The 21838-nt window shown below is 51.6% G+C and overlaps 1 long non-coding RNA gene across 2 annotated transcripts in view; it reads left to right on the forward strand.

Moving 5' to 3' along the window:
* LOC113604322 (uncharacterized) overlaps window positions 1-21838 on the forward strand; it is a 732424-nt gene that overhangs the window by 196400 nt on the left and 514186 nt on the right. The window lies entirely within an intron of this gene.

Here is a 21838-nt window from a genome sequence, read left to right on the forward strand (position 1 = left end):
CAGTTTACTTGAAAAACATCCCCTGGGGACACTTCTATTAGAGCAGCATTGCTTGCTTGGAGAAGAGGTGAGAGAGATGCTGGGCCACCAGCGCCACTCTCAGTCTCCCTAATGAACAAGGAGCTTCTTCTGGGCTGTGATTTTAGGGGCATCAAGAGCTCCAGAAAATCCTTTTTACCTTCTCTCTAGTTTGATGGACCTTCCTTTCTTTCCATGGGGAGGAGCGTGACACAGAGAGAGAGCTTTTGAGCAGCGATGAATTGATGGAGGCAGAAAGAATCAAAATGCAACACAGATTCTGAGCTTTGCTTCCTTAGGAACCAGAGATGGGCCAGCTCTCTGGGGTGAAGGATTTATCCTGGAATCTACCAGAGTCAGAAAAACTGGCCAGCCTCTCCATTGGTTCCACACCTGCAACTCCAGTTCTGGCCTCTAGAGGGTGTGGGACCCAAACTCCAGAGCCCCTGGACCAGAATCCTGCAGATTTGTGGGGAGTTCTGGAATTCTTGAAAGTACCTGTAGAAGAGGGCCCCAGGAGGCATCATTAGGTCTCTTGCCCTGAGGTCACAGCTGGGGAAATTGAGGCTTAGAGAAGGGAACTGACTAAGGTCACATGGAGACTTAGAAGGCAGGGATGCCAGGGATGGAGCCCAAGTCAGAAGGCCCCCAGTTCAGGCCTTTTGCAAACCCTGGGTGACGGGGAGACGCGGCTCTGGGGAGGAGGTCTCCCCCACCTGTCTACCCTTTTGGCTCATCCACCTTGTTTATCATGACGTGTTCTAGCCTTTTGAGTCATTCTAAGTAACTAAGTAAATTCCCTCGGAATGCAAGCTCCCAAGACGGAGACACAGGCTCTTAGGCCTGCAGGAAACATAGGAGGTCTTTCAGCCCAAGCTCTCTTGATTTTGAAAAACTTGGGGAGCCTGGGGGAGACAAGGCCTTCTGCTGCAGATGGGTTCTGCCTGGAAGGGGACTGGTTCGAGGAGGGCTCCCCAGACAGTGCGTGAGCCTGAATCAAGAGATGAGAACAGGGGGGTGCCTGGGTGGCTCAGTCAGTTAAGCGTCCGACTTAGGCTCAGGTTATGATCTCATAGCTCATGAGTTTGAGTCCCGCGTCAGGCTCTGTGCTGACAGGTCAGAGCCTGGAGCCTGCTTTGGATTCTGTGTCTCCTTCTCTCTCTGCCCCTCCCCTGCTCGCTCGCTCTCTCTCTCTCTCTCTCTCTCTCTCTCTCAAAAATAAACATACATTAAAAGACAGAGAGATAAAGAGATGAGAACAGAAGAGCATTTGGGGCAGAGGGAGGGCTTGGGGGAGGGGTGGTTTTGTGCAACTGGTGACAGAGTGCTGGGGGGGTGGTGAGGGAACAGTTATGAGAAGGTGGCCCTGCCATTGTGGGTACGGTGCCCCATACCAAAGATGGGGTGTTTTTCCTTATGGCCACCAGGAGCCACAGAACAGCAGGGCTTAGACAGATGAACTCCCTCTGTGCCTGCCCCCGCGGGAATGTCCCCACTGGCATTTGGAAAGCAACTGGTTAACAGCATGAGCACTGCCTCCCCACCCTCACAAACTTCTTCACGACACGTTGGGCCATAATTCTCCCTAATAAAATAATATGAAGCTCAATTATGCTCCTGTTCCCATGTTCCTGGACTTCATTAAGCACAGAGGGATTAAAAACTTGTATAAATTAATCAATGTACCATAATCCTAAAAATTAGAGGATGAGCCCTTGAGGAAGTAATGTAATACGGGCTTTTTAATTAGCAGGGCCCCCGAGATTCATTGCCCTCCCCTGAAAGTCTTGTGTTTATGAATTGCTTTATCATTTCACGGGAAGGCCGGGAAGACTCCCGCCTGTCGCAATGAAGGGCCAAGCACTGCCCTCACTCCCCGGGCTCATACCCTCCTCAGCGCCAGAGCAAAATGACAAAGCCAGCCTTGCTCTCTTTTCTTCTTCTTCTCCCCCAGCAAGAGGTAACTTTTAGAAGGAAACTCAGAAAAGGGACCCAGAGGGGAAATTAAGCTACTTTTATCCTCTCACTGGGCCTGTGGGATTAAGAGTGTAGATTTTGGAGACACCTGGATCTGAGTTTGAGTCCTGACTCTGTGGCTCACTAGCTCTGCGAATGTGGGCAGGTCACCTGCCCTCCTAAAGACCTTTCCTTCCAGTTGCTCCTCTGTCCTAGGTCTTCTGATAAATGCTTCCTGACCACAGGCGAGATCTGCCTGCACATCTGGAAGCTTTCCCAGCGGTCTCTCCCTTCCTTCTTTCCCGTATGGGCCAAACAGCATCTTTTCCTGCCATGGGCCAGTCTCCCTGGGCTCAACTTCGTGTTCCTGCCTGCCTGGGCTTCGTAATCATGTTCTTGCTAGACCCTCTTGCTTCTTAACTTGCTCTCTCCTTCTCAACAGCCTTGAACCATGCTAAGTCCTTCCATCCTAACAGAACCAAATCATAAACCTTGCTTGACCCCACTTTCCCCTCCAGCCACTCTCTGTTGCCTCTCCTCACTGTTGTAGCTTACACGGTCTCCCCTACTCACAGCTCAGTCCACCAGTACATGGCCATGTCCCTGGCCTGACACTCACATTCTTCTCATTAGGATTTCCAGTGAATCTATCGTATTTGACCTCTTGGTACTGATGGACTCAGATGCCCCTTTCCTCCCCCTCTGAACCCTCTCTCATTTCCTCTTGGCCTTTGGACGCTCCTTCTCAGACTCTTTTCTTCCCCTTTTATCCCGTGAGTGTTGGTGTTTACCTCTGTTCCCCCCAGGGATGTTCACCCACCTCAGAGACTCCACCAGCCTCGCTCATGACTTCCATAGGCCTTGCTGGCTCAGTCCTTCCCACCCTGCTCCAGACCACAAATCCTAACGGTTTACTAGTCTTGACATCGTACAAGCCCTTCGAACTCAGTGTGTCCATGATGAGACCCAACCTCTCCCCTCCCAAGATGGCTTCTTCTTTAGAAGAATAATGGTACCAATATCCACCAAGGATCTAGACTCCTGCCCCTTCTCCCCAGGGGCAAGGACCCAGGCCTGGCACAGAACCTGGGGTAGAGCAGACCTTCAGTAAATGTATTTCATAGGTGGATGGATGACTCCCTTTACTTCCTTTCCCAAGAGGACCTGTTGTCTCACTTAATGAATGAGAGCGTGTTTGCTGGAGACCATTTTTCCTAATGATCTCAGCAAGGATTGAGGCTGACGCTGACCCACTGACCTCGATTCAGGTAGTAGCTCTTCAGGACTCCTGTTTGGGAAAGAGTCCACATTTCCAAGCAGGAACACTCCATTTCATGACTATTTCCATAGTCTCGGATTTAGCAAAGGGCTTCTGCTCTAGACTAGGAACCAAAAAGGCCACTTCACCAGTTCACGGAGGAAAAGGAGATGCCAGCCTGCACTGGGGAATTGCAGAATCCAGCCTATGCTGCCTGGTGTCAGGCCCCAGGTGGGGACAGATTTCTTGGTGACCAAGGGCATGGCCACTCTTGTCTTGCATCCACCCTGGCCCCGTTCCTCCACCTAGAGGGGCTTCCCTAGAGTCAGAGGCTGGGTGTGGCAGTGCTGTTCCCTCCTGGGAAGTGTTGTGTTCTGTTTTCTGAGAAGGAACCTGCACGATAGTCACTTGCACCTGTAAGCGAGGCTGCATCATTTCTGTTTCTTTGCTGCCATCTATTTTTATCCTGGCTCATTTACCCTGTGTGTTCTGGAAAACAACAGATATATATACACACACAACAACAGTGTTGCCAAAATTCACACCTCCTGTTTTTTGCAGGATTTTCCCTTGAAGGCTGATGCTCTTGGAGAGCCAGCGCCTGCCTCTGGATTGGACTTTGGGGCAGGGAGCCTGGGCCAAGGGATCTGTGCTGAGCAGTCTCATCAACACTGGGTTCAAGACAGCATGGGGGGAAGCTCTATCTGCTTGCATTCCCTTTGTTTCTTGGGGGAGGCTAGCCCCAGCTCTCTTGTCTGCAGGAGCCTGAGCTGGAGAGTCAGACCTCCCTATGCTCTGAAAAAAGACACGAGTCCCCTCAAACCCATCCCTTCACTAAACTGTCAGCAGTGTGCCCTAAGCCCGGTCTCTGCCTCCAGCCAGGCACAGAGGATGGAGTAGAGCCCTGGGTCAACAGCAGAGAGTAATCGAGTCCTCTGACCTCTGCAAATGAACCTTGCTTGCCTTTGTTTCCCTAACAACTCCTGTCGTCACAGGGTCTTGCTTCCATTGACACTCAGTGGATCCCTCCATAAGCTTCTAGGTGGCCCTAGTTCTGTCTTATGGGCCCTCAAGGACGGTGGACAGGGGACCCTCACCATACTTTCCCAAACCAGGACTGGCTCCGTGAATTGTGAAGGCAGATTTCCTGAAATGCAGAGAGCTGGAGCTCAGGAACAGCCCAGAGACGTGCAGGGGAGACATCCAAGTCGATGCCCCCACAGTACTGACTCCCTGCCTGACGCTATGCACGTATGTGTGCCTGCATGCATGCACACACAGGTACACACACACACACACACACACACACACACACACACACACGTGGTTAGAGATGTCTCCCAGTCTGCACAGCCCTGGCACCTGGAGAGCTGAGCCACTACAGCTCAGTGCTGGTGTTCTGTTACAAGTAACCACGAGACCATAAATCAGCCTGTGGAGTCTAGTCCTGTGTTTGGAACAGTTTGCAGAGCCTGGCCCGATGGCCCAGCTTTCATAAAATCTTGTTTCATACTTAGAAAAATGACAGTGCGATTATAAAATGCGAATGCGCAAGGAACAGACAGAGCCAGCTCATTGTTTTGCTTTGAAAATCGAAGAGTGGCCTCCAAACTTTCTTTAAGGCAGTAGAACCCAGTTTTGAAACAAAAACCTTCTGTAGACACATTCATGTTTGTAATTGTGTAAAATGCAGAAAAGTGAGGAGACCAGTGGAAGGGGGATGGGGGCTGTCAGTTCTGCTCACCCAGCCCTTCTCCCCCCTTCAGCGTGTCTGGGTGAGGGGCACTTTAGGAAATCTTGAGAGCACAATCTGAAAACCGTTGACCTGAGAATAAAGCCAGCCTGCTTTCCCCAGGAGCCCGCCTCGAGGCCCTGAATCCTCAACCCGGGCAACTTTTCAGTAGCACAGCAGTTGAAGTGACCCTAGGTCCCGTCTTGGATGGAAAGAGAAGAGATGACCTGGCCCCTGATCCCTGAGTAGTCCTCTGTGATGTTCTCTGTCACTGGTGCCTGAGGGAGCTGTGGCCTGCTGAGGCTCACTCTAGCAGAAACGCAGAGGCCGCACCGGGCACCCGCTCAAGAGTGGGGTCTGACCCCCCGGCCGATCTCATGACCCGTGCCCTACCACCGGCCTTTGTTCTCCAGGTCAGGCACGGACCTGCTTCCTTGCTGCTGACAGACACCATGGCCTGCCACAATCGCCTAAAGCCCAGTTTGTCTTAGAAATTTTGCAGCCATAGAACAGGCTTCCTGCAGTTTTTTCTAAATCTTCGAGGATACTTCCAGAATCGTGGTATTTGTCTTATCTACGGATGCCTGTCAAAGGACCCACTGTGGATCTTGCATGTGTGCCAGGGCCCCTTTTATAGTGAGACAATGTCTCCTGTAGGCTTTGAGTGAAATGCAGAAGAAAGAGCCCTGGGAGGGGTGGTCTCACAGCGCCAGGAAAAAGGCTGTCTCAGGTTATTGCAGCAGCATAAAAGATCAGCTGTGGATGTCTTGCTCAAGTTTATCCCAGAAACCTCTTGAGCCACTGCAGTATATCGTGGACCTGGTCCTGTGTGGGTCCTTCACATCACCAGGGCAGCCCAGGGCAAACCCAGGTCGGTTTATCACTGGGACAGACTTGTCATCTTCTGATGCCGAGCCTCGGAACTTGCCTCCTGGTGTGAATTTGTCACTTGAGGGGCCCCTTGAAAGCATCCGGGTTTTTCCTAAAATCTCAGCGGAGGATTACTTGTAGGGAATTTCTCCGTGTCCAGGGTCAATAAGTCAGAGATATATATACTGGAACTATGCGGACGCTCCACGCCAACCAGGGAATGTGTGCTAAGATACCGTGGGAGAGTTGGTTATCATCTGGTCTCACTGCTTGATGAATCAGGGAGTACATTTGGCAGAGAAGTGAAGCCTTGATTTATGGGACAGGAGAGACGGAGAAGAAGTATTAATTAGAGAAAGTTTAATTCCAGATTTCTAGTACGTCTTTATGCAGGGGATCCTGAACAGCATACTATGGTCCAGTAAAATCACACTCAACAGATGATTTGCGGATAAGGAGGGGGGATGTTTTCTCAGTTCCTGGGGTGGCTGCTATGTGGTCCAAGGTGCCAAGAACTCACAGGGGATGTCCAGATCCCCAGGGGGGTCCTCTGAATGGACACGAGCACTGCTTGTGGAGGCTACATGTTCTCCCCATCCCATCACCCCTACTTACACCCTTGAACCTTGTTAGGGAGGTGGGTTGCTCTGCTGATGGAAAGGGGCCTAATCTGGGAGAAAACCTAGGGAGTAAAGTTACAACAGGGATATAGAATTTTGACATAATGCAGCCATTGCCCCAGTTTCTCTTAGAGCTGGGCTTTAGGCAACACCTTGGTGATCCTGGTTTGACAGGTGGTCAGTGTGGGACTAAGAAAGGCTTCCCAGTGCTGGGAGCCTGACATGTCTTTGTTTCATTACGTTACCCTGGTGACCTCAGGGACCACAGATGAAGGAGGGGATCCCCTATCATAGTGATATTGGGCCCTGGCCTCAAAGTCTTGGAGGTGGGACCTGCGTGAGTGTGGCGGACTTGTTTTGCTGAGAACAGAGGCAGCTGGGGGTGGCCTGTTCTGTCCAATGCCCCCCCACCCCCGGCCTCCCCCTTGCTTTCTAAGGGGCAAGGGGAGCCTCCTCCAAGGGCTTAACTTCTCTCCTTGTACTCAGACAACCTCTCTGCCAACACTACAGAGATCTTGCCCTTCACCAGGGCCCATGCTCTTGGGAAGCAGCTGTCAGGGGAACCCTTGGGTGTCTATTAGATGCTGAAGAGTCAGGTCAGCAGTGATGGGGATATTACTTCCTATGAAATATTAACAAGGGGTCAAAGCTGCAGAACTCCTATTCTTCCTCATCCACAAGCACATGTGCCTTTCCTTTCCAAGTACAGATATTCATCATTTGAATGCATCTATCGTCCCTCCCTCCCTGCTCCTGCCCCTCTCCACCTACCTACCTGCCTTTGTTTCCCTTCCTTTTCCTTCCTTCCTTCCCCCCTTCCCCCCTTCCTTCCTTCCTTCCTTCCTTCCTTCCTTCCTTCCTTCCTTCCTTCCTTCCTTCCTTCCTTCCTTCCTTCCTTCCCCCTTTCCCCAGATTTGCTGAGCACCTACTAAGGGCAAGATTCCCTGACAAATCTCCGGGATGCAACAGTGAGTGAGTCGAGTAAGTCTTAGGCCCTGTAGGAAGGAGTCTACAGCCTTGAGCACAGGGGGTGAAAGTCAGATACATGAATGATGTTGTCTCCTATAGAGGAGGCTGTGTGTGGGGTGTGAATGCAGAGGAGGGGACAGATAACTGGGTCTGGGGGAGTAAAGACAGCTTCTTAGAGGACCCATGAAGCTGCAACTTGATGGGAGGGGTTTTCAAGTAGAGAGGGTATAGAGTGCTGGGCAGAGGGTCTGGAATGTTCAAAGGGAGAGGACAGACTGGATGAATAAGACCATTTTCTGTGTTCCTCACCAAGGCTGGTCGTGGTGACAGAATTGGGGCATCCCGTCATCCTTTTTTTCCTGTTCTGGTGCAACTTTAACCTTCCTCTAGGAGCCCTGCCTCTTCTGTGGCTCCCCCTCCATCCAGAAGACCCCCAAGCCCCGCAGTTCAGGCCCGGTGAGTGACTGACTTGTACATCAATAGTTCAGGCTTGTGTTCAAGGTCTGGAGCTGAACTGAATCCTGGAGCTTGGAGCGAATGATGCCAAGTAGGAGCAAACCTCAGACAAGGATCAGGCAGCTGGGGTATGGCACGATTAATCTCAAGCAAGCATAGCGTTAAAAAGAACCTGGGCAGAAGGCTTCCAGATTTTTCTTCACGTTCTTTTTATCTCTCCAGGCGCTGCTGTTTTCTTAGGGTAGGTGGGATCTTCCTTTCCTAGCTAATCTTACAGCCTCCAAGAAAACAGGCCTCAGGCCTTGGAGATGTAAGTCTGGGAGCAGAAGTCAAGGTGGGGAAAGCAGGCAGAGAAGCCTGTTGGACTTCAGGTGTGGGAATTCAGTGCAGAATTCAGAATTCTTGAGGTTTGTGTCACACACCAAATGTCTGGTGATGGTCAAGACGTGAAATAAGAATGGGCAGAATCAGAGATGAGGCTTCCAGCAACTTCTCTCCCCGTCCTCTCTGCCTTCCATCCTGGAAGTGGGTGCTCACAGTGTTGGGTTGGGAGACACACGGACCCAGCGAGAAGCACTTGAGAAGCCATGTCGGTGCTTCTGTTTTCTGAAGTTGTCTTTCTCAGGCTCAGGTTTGAACCAAGGAATCAGTTACCTGGCTCTTACATGGTGTGCCACACCACTTAGTGTCATCTCCTTACAGCCTCTAGCTGAGTCCACATCCCGCTAGGACTTAGGACTCCAGGGGCAGGGCTGAACAAGGCATGCATGGGTCCTGATTACTGTCACTCTCCACCACCTATTTCCCTGGGCGTCCAGTCTGTGATGATGCTTCTACCAAGCTTCCCGCCCACTATGGTCTCTTGCTCTGCTCGTGAGCGTTCACACCCTCTGCTGTGAGAACACGCTGTTCAGGGACACCGGGTTCGTCTGCCCTGCCGTGTCTGAGTACAAGCTGTTCCTTCTGCCAGGACTGCCCTGTCCTCGCTGCCCGCCACGTATACTCCCAGACCTGTCCACCCCAGCTCAGGTGCCGGCTCCGTGAGAAGCCTTACTCTCCCTCCTGGGCTGCCCTCCGCCGACCCCTATGCTCAGTGGTCCCGTGTGTCTCTGCTGCTGGGGACCTTAGGTCCCGGGAGGGCAGGAACCACGTCCCAGCGCCAGCCCACGCACACACGATGGGGGCTGAGTGGAAGGATAGGTACGTGTGCGTGTGGCCGAGGGCCTGTGCGTACCATGGAGGTGCTGGGGCGCTCCTCCCCTGGAGAGCAGGCAGGTTTTTCCTGTGGCTCCTCCAGCTGGTCCACTAGACCATTCTTGTATTTGGGGACCCCAGGCCCTGTTGTAAGCTTTCATCTTGGTTTCCATTTTCCTTAGAAATGAGAGAGCTAATAGGTAAGCCTCCATTTCTTTTTCTTTTTTTCTTTTTTTTAATTTATGTCCAAGTTAGTTAACATATAATGTAACAGTGATTTCAGGAATAGAATTTAGTGATTCATCACTTACATACAACACCTGGTTATAAGCCTCCATTTCTGCCCTTTGCAAGCCTGGGGTGGAGAGGCCTGGCTTGGACCCCCACCTTCTCAAGTAAAATGGGCAGGAGGGAAAACCTGGGGTGGGATTGCATCCCTAGTACCTCAGGCTTGTGTTGGCCGAAGACAAAACCTGGAGCCTGGAGCACACCTCAGGAGCAGACACAGGCCGGCCTGGTGAGGGCGGAGCTCCTCTGGCAACGTCCCTACAGGCCGCTGCTCCAGGAACAATAAGGGGCCTGTTGTAGGCGGAAGGAACAGCATTCCCCCAAATTCGTGTCCACCCAGAACCTCCAAATGTGACCTTATTTGGAAATAGGATCTTTGCAATTACAATTAGTTAAGGATCTTAAGATGAAGTCATCCTGGGTTTAGGGTGGGTGCCAACCCCAATCACTGGTGCCCTTCTAAGACCAAGAGCGGACCCACGGAAGCACAGGAGGAAGACCATGTGAAGACAGAGGTGGAGTGATGCGATTATAAGCCAAAGAGCGCCGAGGATTGCCAGGTGCCTCCAGAAGCTAGGAAGAGGCATGGAAGAGGTCCTCCTGCAAAGTCTCTAGAAGGAACCGCTCCCATAGACACCTTGATTTCGGATGTCTGGCCTCAGAAGTGTGAGAGTGCATATTTATGTTTTAAGCCAGCAATCTTGTGGTAATTTGTTACAGTGGCTGCAGGATACACGTGCGGGGTGTTTGGGGTCACTGACCTTCCTTGTCCTCCCTGTGCTCCCAAAGCTTCCTCACACAGCATCTTCTCTCATACGCATATGCTACAAAAAGCCAATGTTTCACACATGAAAAAAACTGTTACACACAATGTGACATGTGTGGGTGTTACAGGGGTTGGGACACTCAACTCACTGAATCCGCTGATAGATCTTTGCCTCTGCTCTCTGCCTCCCAGTCTGTGATATTTTCTTTCCTTCACATTATATCCAGTGAGGGAGGAGGCAGCAAAGAAACAAACAACAGGCAAAGGGCAAACCTGGTTGTCCAGAAATATCCTTGCTTTAGCAGCCTGGATGGATTCTGGCAGGTCCTGGGGCACCAGGGCTGTTCCAGGCCATGACCACACTTCACGTGGCTTCTCAGCTAACAGATGAGCAACGTATCAGTTAGCATTTGCTGCATAACAAGCCACCCCCAGACCTGGTCCCTTAAACAGCAACATTTACGAACCTCATGATTCTGCAGTCAGCACTTTGGGGCCTGTCAGGCAGTTCCGGTGTTGTCTGGGCTCACTCACCCATGTGTGGCCGTGTGCCAGCTTGCCTGGAGGTGGACTGATCTACCGTGGCCTCCTTGGGTGGTGGTTGGCTGGCTGTGGCTTAGGGTCATTGGGCTGACTGAGAGTCGTGATTAGATGTCTCTAATCCTATAGTAGGCCAGTGAAGGGGGGCTGTCACATGACGATGGCAGGGCTCCAAAGCCGAAGCGACAGGCCTTTTGAGGCCATCACTTCCTTTGCACTCTTTTGACCAGAGCAAGGCCCTAGAGTAGCCCGGAATCGAGGGATGGGCCAGTAGACAGTGTCAGGATGGGGAGCTGCAAGGTCACATGGCATGGGGCGTGGTCACAGGAGAGGCAGAGAACTGGGGCCACTTGTGCTGACAGCCTATACACAGCCCACCCGTCTTTTGGCCTGGGCGGAGAAGTTCCCCGCTGTTCTTTGCTGTCCTCTCTGTCCGGGGGTAGTCTTGCTGTGAGAGGTGAAGGCAGAACCCAGCTTTTAGTACTTATACATTCAGGGTAGACCTGTAATCTGTCATTCCAGAAACATTACTCGCATCAAACATTTATTCTAGCACCCAGCCCAAGGCCAGGCATAGAGACCCACGCAGGGAGCTTGGATACTGTACCAGTTAACAGCTTGGACTTTGAAATCAGACGGGCCTGGCTTTGAATCTCTGCTCTTACAGACTACGGGCTTTGGGGCAGGTCACTGTCCTTTCCTGAGCCTGCTTTATTATTGACAAAATGGGGACGATAACGTCTGTCTTACGGGGAAGCTGTGAGGCCTGAATCAGATACCAAAGGTAAAGTGCTTAGTGCAGCACCTGGCCCGCAATGGATGTCACTGAATGGTAGCTATTATTATTAATAATAAATGTAGGCTGAGGGGTTGCCTAGATGAGTGAGTGTCTGGGCAACTTTCAGCCAAACGTGCGTAATGAATGCTCACTCCCCATCCTGGCCCCAATAAAATATACAAAGGATCTAAGAAAACCCATTAACTGTGGCTAACTTTCATAACAAGAAACCTCCCAGCCACAGCCCCCTTGTGACCGGGGCATGTGGATGCATTAGTAACACCCCACCCTGCTTCTGGGCTCCGGGAAGCCGCACCCCTCACTGCGCCCACAAACAACTCCTCTGATCGATCGCTTCTCGCGCACCAGTGGCAGCCCAGAGGCATTTTCCCCCAGGTTGCCCGGACAATTTTGTCTCTACACCTGCACACAGTCTTCTTTTTTCCCTCCTTGCCAAATCAAAGCATGCCTTCGCTCTCTGCCGCCTGCCTCAGAGCAGAGTTGGCGGGGAGGGCAAGGAGAAAGCTGAGCGATTAGACAACTCACCGGCCCCTCCTGGAGGCTGTAGCTGTTTTTAGCTCTGCCTCTCCTGCAGGCAGGCCTGGCCTTGGGGTCTGGGCCCAGTCTGGTCAATTAGTAACAGCAGAAGACTGTGAGGGCCCCTCCAGCTCCAGGAGAGGGGAGGAGCTGCTGCCTCTGAGCGCTTAGCAGTTGGAGGTGCTGTCTTACTTTTTCCCTTTATTCTGTTGTAAATGACAGAGTTTCCCCCTTTAAGTGTGCACGCATTGCCTTTGTCCAGATGCTCTTTGTCAAATAGCCCAGTGTAATTACGAACAACAATAAACTCCCCCTTCTATATATTTTTAGTGGAAAATAAAAACACATTTTCTCATCCGGAACTGCACACCACAGGAGAATTCAGAGGACGCGGCTGATGCAGGGTTTTGGGGGCAGTGGAGGAATCCTGGAGCTTCCAGGAGGAGAGAAAAAGCTTCTAGGTTTTCTTAAATGACATTCAGAAGTTGAGGCCACTCCCAGGGGCCAGGGACGGGCAGGAATTGGGGTACCTGGGAGTGTAGGGGGGAAGCTGTAAGAGGGTCAGTTCCTGGAGGCATATGGGCCCCATCCAGGCTGATACAATCTGCTGGCGAGACTAACTCTGGACTTGGATCTAACAAAGACTATAAAAGAGAGGTTCAGAGACTTTTTTTCCGGCCTTTCAGGAGTCGGGTAGTTTTAAATGAAGGCAGATGTAGCCTGAGGCCTCAATTTGCCTCCCCCAGTCCTGCTGTAACCTTATTAAAGGATAAAAAGAAAGGCAGGACTTTTATGGTAAGAAAGGACCGGCAAGGCGAGGTGCCTTCCTGGAGCCAAGAGGGGTTCTAGGAACATGCGCAGAAGGTGGGATCCCCCGCTTCCCACAAAAGGCTCCTGGGGGAGGGGGATGGGGAGGGGAGGCGAGGCCCTGGGTAGGGGCAGGGGCAGGGGCAGTAGGGAGAGCAGGAGGGGACTCCCAGCTGGTGCGGCATGTTAGGTCTTTGCTAGGTCAGCCCCCTGCGAGGGCAGCCCCTCACCCCACAACTCTGGGTGTCCACGCAAGATGCGTTGTGACTCCATGTAACAGGGCACGGAAGTGGGAGCCCTGACTTCCCAAGGTAGCACAGCACCTGGCTTCCTGGGAGGGGCGGTGCAGGGAGAGAGGGGCTGGGGAGGCCTTCCTTCAGGTTTGGAGGGTGGTCAGTAGGGGACACGTGCTGTCCCCTCTGGCTTCAAGTCTTCCAGTTCTCTCTTCTCTCCCCTACCTGGTTTCGTGTCTCTAGTCTTTTTGGCCGCAGTCTCTTTTCCAGAAGGCAGCCAGAGTGGCCCATGTAATCACAGATCGGACCGTGCCACTGACTCTCCCCTGAATCTCTCCCATGGTTCCCAGTTACTTCTGGGAAAGAGTTCTGTAAACTCTGTAAGGTGTTATATAGACCTTCTGCAGCCCCTCTTGTACTCTCTGTTCCCTCAGCCCTTCCACCCTGGGGTGCGGGGTACACAGCTTGCGGGCACACACTACCACACACTGCCTGTCTGCATGTTGTTACAGCCACTGTCAATGCCCCGCCCTGATTGCCTCCATTTACCCCCAAGATACCGCCATCTGTGATGGATGGTTCTGTGTCTCAGATGGCTTCAGACCTCAAGAACTTGCAAGTCTCTGCCTGAAGACTTGGTCTGGTCTCGGGAAGATGCCCTGCCTGCTTACCAAGTAGGATAGCCTTGGGAGGGTGCAGGGCGGAGTGATTGGGATGACTCAGGAGCCACCCACAATCAGTGAATGAGGAGCAGGAATTGGAGGCGAAATATCCAGCTTTCGAGGGCCTGGATGGGACGACTCTGAGGCACGTCCTTCAAAGCCTCTCAGAGCGTTTCCGGGGGGATTGGGCCCCAGTTGCCTTTACAGTGTCCCATTTGTTCATAAACGCATGCTTTCCTCTTCTCCCTGTTGGTTTGGGCTGAATGTTTGTGTCTCCCAGAATTCATATGGTGAACCTCTAACCTGCCACGTGATGGGACTGGGAGGCAGCGCGTTTAGGAGGTGATCGAGTGAGCAGGGTGGCCCCCTCATGATGAGATTGGTGCTCTTTTAAGGTTTCTAAAGGAGCTTGCTTCCCCTTTCTGTTCTCTGCAGCAGTGGGCCACCTGGAGGCTCCCACCACCACCGGCTCTGTTGACCCCGATCTCGGACCTCCAGCCCCCAGAGCTGTGAGGACTCCATTTCTGTTGTTTTTAAGTCACTCAGCCTATGCTATTTTGTTATAGCAGTCTGAGCTCACATCTGTAGAACATCCGTCTTACTGCCCCAACCGCCCACCAGCTTCCTGGGATCACCCCCTAAGTGCTCCTTCGCACCCACATTCTAATCTCGGGTCTGCTCTGGGGGGATCCCAAACCGTGCCACATCTGCTCCTTCCTTCTGTCTGGAGCACTAACTTCTCCCACCTGGTTCTCAGCTCAGGCTTTCCTGCCCAGCCTTCCCCGACAGAGGCTGCCTTGCTCTGTGCTCCCATGGCATCTGGCTCTGTCCTCTGGCGGACTTGCTGCTTGGTATAATCTCTCAGCTTGTCAGTGTGGTTCCGGGGAGTGGGTTCCCTCGGCATCCGGGGGCGGTTCGTTCACGTCTGCGTATCCGGTGGCTGGCACAGCGCCAGCCCATAGTAGGGGTTCAGCAGACACTCGTTTAGGGTGCCGACATGATGGACCCTTGCAAGCATTAGCGTTTGGGGCTTAGAAACAGCAGCAAATAGTGTTTTTTGTGTTTTACAGATTTTTCCTTCCTTGGCCAAACAAAATATATAAAAGAATTTCTCGAATAATATCTTGCCTTTGCATAGGGTGAGCGCCTCCCAAAGCGCTCTTATGTGGATCTGGGTCTCACCTAAACTCTGCAATGAGCAGACAGCACGGCCCCATTTTACAGACAAGATCACTGAGGCAAGTTGGCTGGCCCGAGACAATAACCATGAAGGTGGAGATTGTAGTACAGAGAAGTTAGGTAAATGGCCCAGAGGCGCATGGCACAGAGCCAGCAGGAGAGGGTCAGCCAGACCCCAGGCTTATCTTTCTGTTGAATCCATGTTCTCTCCCCTGGCCAACTACCTGTAGTGGGTGCCTGCTGTTGTCAGGCTCTGTGTGCAGTGGTGGTGGTGGTGGTAGTGACAGTGGGGCATCCCTCCCCTCCCCTCCCCTCCCCTCCCCTCCCCTCCCCTCTGCATTTTGTTCTCACAAAGATCCTCTAAGCTGGAGAATGCAGTTTCCCTTTTCAGATGAGGAGATTGAGGTTCTGAGAGGTTCCAGGGACAGATCCAAGCTCTGGCCCTAGGTCGCTGTGACTCTGTATCCAGTCTATCTGGATAGCCAGCGTATTCCCTTTTCCTAAACTTTCCTCTTTTATGTCCCAAAGCAGACAGCACAGGGAGAGGAGTATTTCAGGAATGTATTTTTAATGGCAGGCACTGATCGTAAACCTTGGGCGTTTGTGTCTGAGACTCAGGGTTTCCAGTGGAGACGCAAATGGTGGGGGTGGACCACAAGAGCTAAGGCAGCTGCGATATTTATCCTTCAGATGAGAGGGCTTTGTTAGCGGAGTAGGAGTAGGGAGGAAGTGGAGGAGGAGGGAGGAAAAGAGGAGATAGAGGGGGATTGCTTCCTTTCTCTTGCTAGCCCGCACGGGACCAGCCCCTCTGGGTTTTCTAGAACCCATTCTACATGTCTCCTTTCTTCTTTGGGTAGACGGGAGATCAGATAGAGGAGGTCAGACGTTTGCCAAGTTGAGAAAGGCTTTTTATCCTTTAAAAGCTCAAATAGCCTTTGCTCTTCCCTTTTCCCCTCCCCCACGCCCCTCCAGTCTCCAAGGCATCAATCCTCCTCCTTCAATAGAATCTATCCCTTGGCTCCTTTCCGCATCACTCGCCTGGATAACGGGAGACTTCTGGCTGTTTCTCTGCTTCTCCTCCTGTCCCCAACTGTCCCTCCCACGCTGGGCCCGGAGTGACCCTTCCACAAATGCAGACCTGACCCGAGTCATCCTCTCACTTAAACCCTCTTGTGCTTCCCCATAATAATAGCGTACATCTATCTATAAACTGTCATGTGCTGGCAAACCAGTGGAAAAAGAAAAGTCCCAATTTTATTGTATTTGCTGATTGCTGTGGTGTAAAGATTCCTACTGTTTCAGGCTGCAGCCTTCTGCTGGCGGCACTCAGAACACTCAGCAATGGCTGTCGATGAGTGGCAGCAGTGACTCTGGCCCATCGCTGCGTAGCTCTCACAGGGCGCCTGGCACCGCTTGAAGACTTCCGTCTTTGTCTGAGTCCTCCCCTGCCCGGCGTGCTCTCTCCTCTGGTCTGTGTTTATTCAAATCTTCCCCCTTCCCCAGTCTCACCTCCGGTCTCACTTGTTCCAGAATGCCTCCCCAGACCGCTCCAACAGTGGGAGGTTCTCCCATCAACCCCCGATTTGCTCTCTCTGTCTAGCAGGATCCCCTGTCCTTTCCTTGGGGAGAGTGGTCCATTTCAGGGGCCCAGCCGCCATTTGTGAATTTGAGGTGTTAGTAACGCTTGCCAGGAACCGGGCTGTTGCAGCGAATATTGATTGAGCGCCAACAGTGTGGTCCGTCTCAGGGTAATGGCTCGTGGGGGCAACACACATGCCAGCCTTGAGCCTTGCCCTCAGGGACCCAGGAGCTGGCTTTGGGTGTCATGAGCCTCAGGAGGTGGGGCCCCCAGGTCAGAGCTCCAGCACTTTGTGGTGAGGAGCCCCTGTTGTTTGTCTTGCACCTCAGCCTGATTCTCCTTCGTTATGCTTTCCTCATCATTGTGATGGATGGAGGCCATTAATCCTGATTAGCAGATGATGTGTCCCTTAATGGGAAAGCAGAAAGGGGGATTTGCAAGGTCAATATGTGCCCTTTCTATTAAGAGTTCAGTTCTGTAGAGAAGGAAAGAGAGAACCACAGCTGCTTTTCCTGCCTAGTACACAGAGGGGTAGGATGTCCCCCAAATCCTGCCTGGAACCTGTCATCCTCACCACAAACCTTCACCACATCCTGCTTCTCTCTATGAAAGGACTGAGTTTGGTATTAAGGAACTCTTAACATTAAAACAAAAATGAGATTTGTTTTTTCCCCTAAATGATTGGCAAAATCCAAAATTAATAAAACCCAGTGCTGTCAAGGCTGCTACAAAATGACATTCTTGTCTACTATCTGTGGGAGAGTGCATTGGGCCACACTTCTTTTTGGAAAGGAGGTTGGCATTGTCTAGATAAAATAAAAATTTACATCTGAGGAATCTGTAAAATTTATGTAAATACTAGCACGTGTGCGTGAAAGATGCACTCTTTTTTGGTAAGAGCAAAAAATCGGAAATAACCATCAGTAGGGGATTGATCGAATCAAAGGCGATATACTTACAAAATGCAACAAAATTTTCCATTTTAGAAAAGCATAGTGGATTTATTGGTGATGATTTGGGTGATAGTCCGTGATGTGTTCGTAGGTGGGGGGTGAAGTGAGTGGCACAGTGTTGCTGATGTCCCAGCAGAGCAGGGGCCATGCCCCTTGTTCACAGCTGTCCCCAGCACCTGGGATGGAACCTGGCCCCAGGAAGTGCTCTATAAATGTGGCTACTCTTACTGTTGTCAGCAGGCCATAAAGAAATGATGAATGAATCCTACTTTGTAAGATATCATATAGAAGCATAGAGAATATTTGGAAGGAACTTCATGAAAATGTTAACAGAGTGACTGCCTGTTTGGGGTAGAAGTGGCTGAGAAGGGATGAGACACCCAGTGGTATTTTGTACGTTTCTGTATTGTTTGAATTTGTCATGGGTTTAAATTATTTTTGTGATCAGACTAAAAACCAAAATAATTGGAAAAAAATATCCCTTCATACTCTTCCCCTACAATCACACTTTTTTTTTTTAAGTGTATTTGTTTATTTTGAGAGAGACAGAGACAGCATGAGTGGTAGAGCATTAAAGAGAGAGGAGACAGAGAATTCCAAGCAGGCTTCTCTCTGCCAGCGCAGAGCTCGACATGGGGCTCAAACCCACAAAACCGTGAGATTATGACCTGAGCTGAAACCAAAAGCCAGACACTCAACCAACTGAGCCACCCAGGCGCCCCTGCAATCACACTCTCATACGCGCTGTTAATACCCCCAACACACACACTCTGGCCTTTGCAGGTCTGGGGACTCGTCCTGCTTCTAGTGATTCCTGCCTGGCACGCTGGATCACAAGAGCTCTTCTCACAGGGCGGTAGAGAGAGTCGTAGGTGCTAATGTGGGGAGTGTGCTCAGGGCCACCCCTTGCACGCTGAAGTGGCTCATAAGTGTTAGCTACCTCCCGCCATCCCGTGGAGTTCCATTCACTGACTCTCCCACTTACCTTTTGTTGCCCCAGGGCCTTTGCTTGAGTTCATCAGAGAATAGTTAGTTCCTGAAACAAGACCAAGGATGAAACCCTCAGGAAGATCCTGCCCCACTCTGTTGTTTTGTGGAAACCAGGGCTCAGAGAGGTTAAGTGACTTGCCCGGAGTCACACAGCTTTCAAGCGGTAGAGATGGTATCTGCCCTGGACTCCAAAGCCATCTGCTTTCATTGCACTGAACTGCCTGGCAGGGACTTCCTGTTTGCCTTCCCAGGAGGACTCCCAGAGGCACAGGTGCCTTTCACTAAGAGGAAGGTGTCTCCAGTGGGGGCTTACCAATCACTCAGAGGCTGCCCTGTCCAGGGCCACCTTCTTCCTCAGGCCCTCCTCCGAGCCTGAGAAAGGAAGGGGCTGGCTTGGAGAAGCATACCCACATTTGTACGGACTCAGGGACTCCTTCCCTGAGCTGGTCCTCTCCAGCCACACACACCCCTGGGCTGGCCTCCCCACAAAAAGATCTTCCTTGGTCATCACAAGCCTTAGAGCCAGCAGATCTGGGTTCACGGCCCTGTTCTGATTAGCTGTGGGCCTTGGATTTCTCAGTTGCAAAATGGGGCCAGTGAGACTTACCTGTCAGAGGCATGAGAATTCGATGAGCGAGGAGTCACATAGCTGCCGGGTGTGGGTCCTGGCACACCATGGCAAGCTGATTGGATGATCAGCAAATCTGAACTGCTTTGATTCAAGAAAGGTGCTTTCCTCCTGGGCCTTGAAGCCACCTGCTACATGTGACAGGGCTCCGTGGCTTGAGAGTAAGATGAAAAAGCAGTGTTTCTGACTATTCCCTCAAAGTCAGTGTGGTTGTCTTTTTCCCATTCCAAGTGTCCCTAAATATGTGTGGGTGCAGGGGTGGTGGAGAGATTAACATCATGGTCTTAGTGCCTTAGGGTCCTGGGTTTAAGTCCCAGGCCATCACGTACCAGCTGACCTTGGGCAAGTCCCTTGGAGTCACGAGCCTCCATTTCTTCACCTATAAATTCAGGCTTTATATTAACATCCACCTTGTTGTAAATATTAAATGAAATAAAGGATACAAAGCACTTAGCCCAATGCCTGGTGTATGGTAAATACCAATAAATGTCAGCTTCTTTTAATATTTTATCATTGTTATTGTTTCTGCTATCACGGTGTGGTAGTCCTTCATGCTGTTCACCCAATATTTGCCGTTCGCCTCTGGGCAAGTGGTAGAACCATACTTCTGATCCATTAAAATTAGGCAACGCCTCCGACTTGCTTGGGGCCAATGAAACATAAGGAAAAATGTGTGTATCACCCTGGAGAGAAGTTCTCAGGGCTGGAGTATGATTTGCTACGTTTGCTTCTCCTGCCACGAGAGGGGTGAGGACAAACTCTACCCTGCGCATACGTGCAAGTGACAAACCGTGCGTGGGGAGAAGCCACTGAGTGGGGGTCAGTTGTCGCAGTGACACAACCTGGCTTCTCCTGACTGCTACGCGTGGGCCGGCCCCGGCGTGGCGACACTGTGGGTGGTATATGGCCTTCTGCCTTGTCACCTGGAGAGGGAGAAGAGAGGGCAAAGGAGGAAGATTTTGTCCAGTGGAGTGATGAGAGCAGGCAGACCCAGCACCCTCCTCCCTCCGACTGGAAGGATTGGGATGTGTGGGAGGCTGCACAGACCAGGGCCCAGATTGCAGCTGTGCACCACCTCTTTGGAACCAGTTGGTCCTCTGCCTGAACTGCCCCCACCTAGTTCTCTGCAAAGAGTGGGCTGTTCATGCATCTTGCAGTGTGAACTTCCAAGTGACTCCCGAGGATCAGTGTTCATGAGGAATTTGAAACTGCACTCCCTCCAGGTGGCCTGGCAGAAACTCCTCTGCACCTGCTCCCTGCCAAATCCACAGGTGTGCTTCCGGGGCAGGGCTGCCAGAGAAGGGCCCTGACCCGAACACCCCTCCCTGGCGACTCTCTGGTTCCCTATGCAAGGGATCACCGGAGAAGACGGTAGAAAACCCTGGTCCTCCTGAAGGAGCTGATGTGTGACCCACAGTCGTTTCTCTTGAGGTATAGGTGACAAATATAGAGTCATTCAACACCCCACTATGTCAGTGGAGGTGAGCCCCAAGATACAAATGCCAAAAATCTGAGAGACGGAGCCTCAGGAGTCAAAAGGGACACTGAAAGAGGAGATTGGTGGCCGGGATGGGCAATAAGTCAAGCCTCCTCTGGGAGGTGATGCAGGGACTTTGTGGTCGGGCAGCTTGGGTTCAAAACTTGCTCCTGCCCCCTGGCAGCCGTGTGATCCCCAGGGGGAGGGTGGATCGTTCTGGGCCACGAGAGTGCATTGGCTCGGTTCATGAGATGTGTGAATGTCTCTGCTGGGTCGTGAGTGGGGCACTCAGGATGCACCCCCACCATTTGAACACCTTATCCTGTGCTCCCTAAAATAGATCCACACCAACACCAAGAGCCATCTTTTCGTTGTTTCAGTGCAGAAATACAATTAAACTGAAAGCACTTACTGATCTCTTACTCTGTGCTGCAGAGATGGTGAAGGCACCATAAGGAGACCTTGGAGTTAGAAATCAGGAAACAGTCTGGGAAAGTCTCTTCCCTTCTCTGGGACTTGGGCTCTGTATGTGCAACAGGGAGAGACCAATGGCATCTTCTCTGAACATTCTGGGGCTGCTGAATGAAAGGGGGTGTGCACAAGCCATTTGCAAATAACAAAGGTCTGTACAAGCATGGGGGGTTTGAAATATTATTGAGTCCGATGCTGTCTGCTAGAAGGTCACCCCTGATTGTGCCCATGTGTTCCCATGAGAGCTTACTGGGGTATTCCATGGGATGACTTGGTCAGAGACATTGAATTGGAATTGGCTGATGTCAGGGCCCTGGGTGGCTCTCCACGCACATTTCCTCGGAAGAGAGGGGACTGTTGCTTCCATCTGTCAGTGGGTTCCACCAAGAGCCAGCCCCCACATTCCCGTCGTGAGGAAGGAATGGAACTGTATCCTGCCTGAAGAAGTGCTAACCATCTGGCCCATGCGGCCATGTGCCAGAGGATTGTCTTCAGTGTTGAAACAGCAGAGATGCAGAGGGAGGCTGGGGAGATGTGTCTTAATCTCCATGAGGGAGGAGGTGCAAATGGTTGGACACCGACGAACCTTGGTGTGTCCCTTGAGAATCGGGAAAGCCTTCTTCTTTGTAAAATATCACTGACTTTTATGATTTCTGAGCCCAGATGTCCCTAATTGAGCTCCTTGATTATTTCTTCCTTGAGCTTTTTAATTATTTTAAATAAAATTGTTGTGGTCTCAGCTTCAAAGATGACCTGATTAGCTACCCAGCCGGAGGCTTCCCGGCAGAGCAGGGCCGGCTTTCACTCTGAGTTCAGAGCTTTCAGGAGCAGCGCTGTGGGCGTGCTGGCTTTTCTCTCCAGGAAGACGGGAAGGCAG

Source organism: Acinonyx jubatus, chromosome E2 (genome assembly GCF_027475565.1).
Source record: "Acinonyx jubatus isolate Ajub_Pintada_27869175 chromosome E2, VMU_Ajub_asm_v1.0, whole genome shotgun sequence".
NCBI classification, from domain to species: domain Eukaryota; kingdom Metazoa; phylum Chordata; class Mammalia; order Carnivora; family Felidae; genus Acinonyx; species Acinonyx jubatus.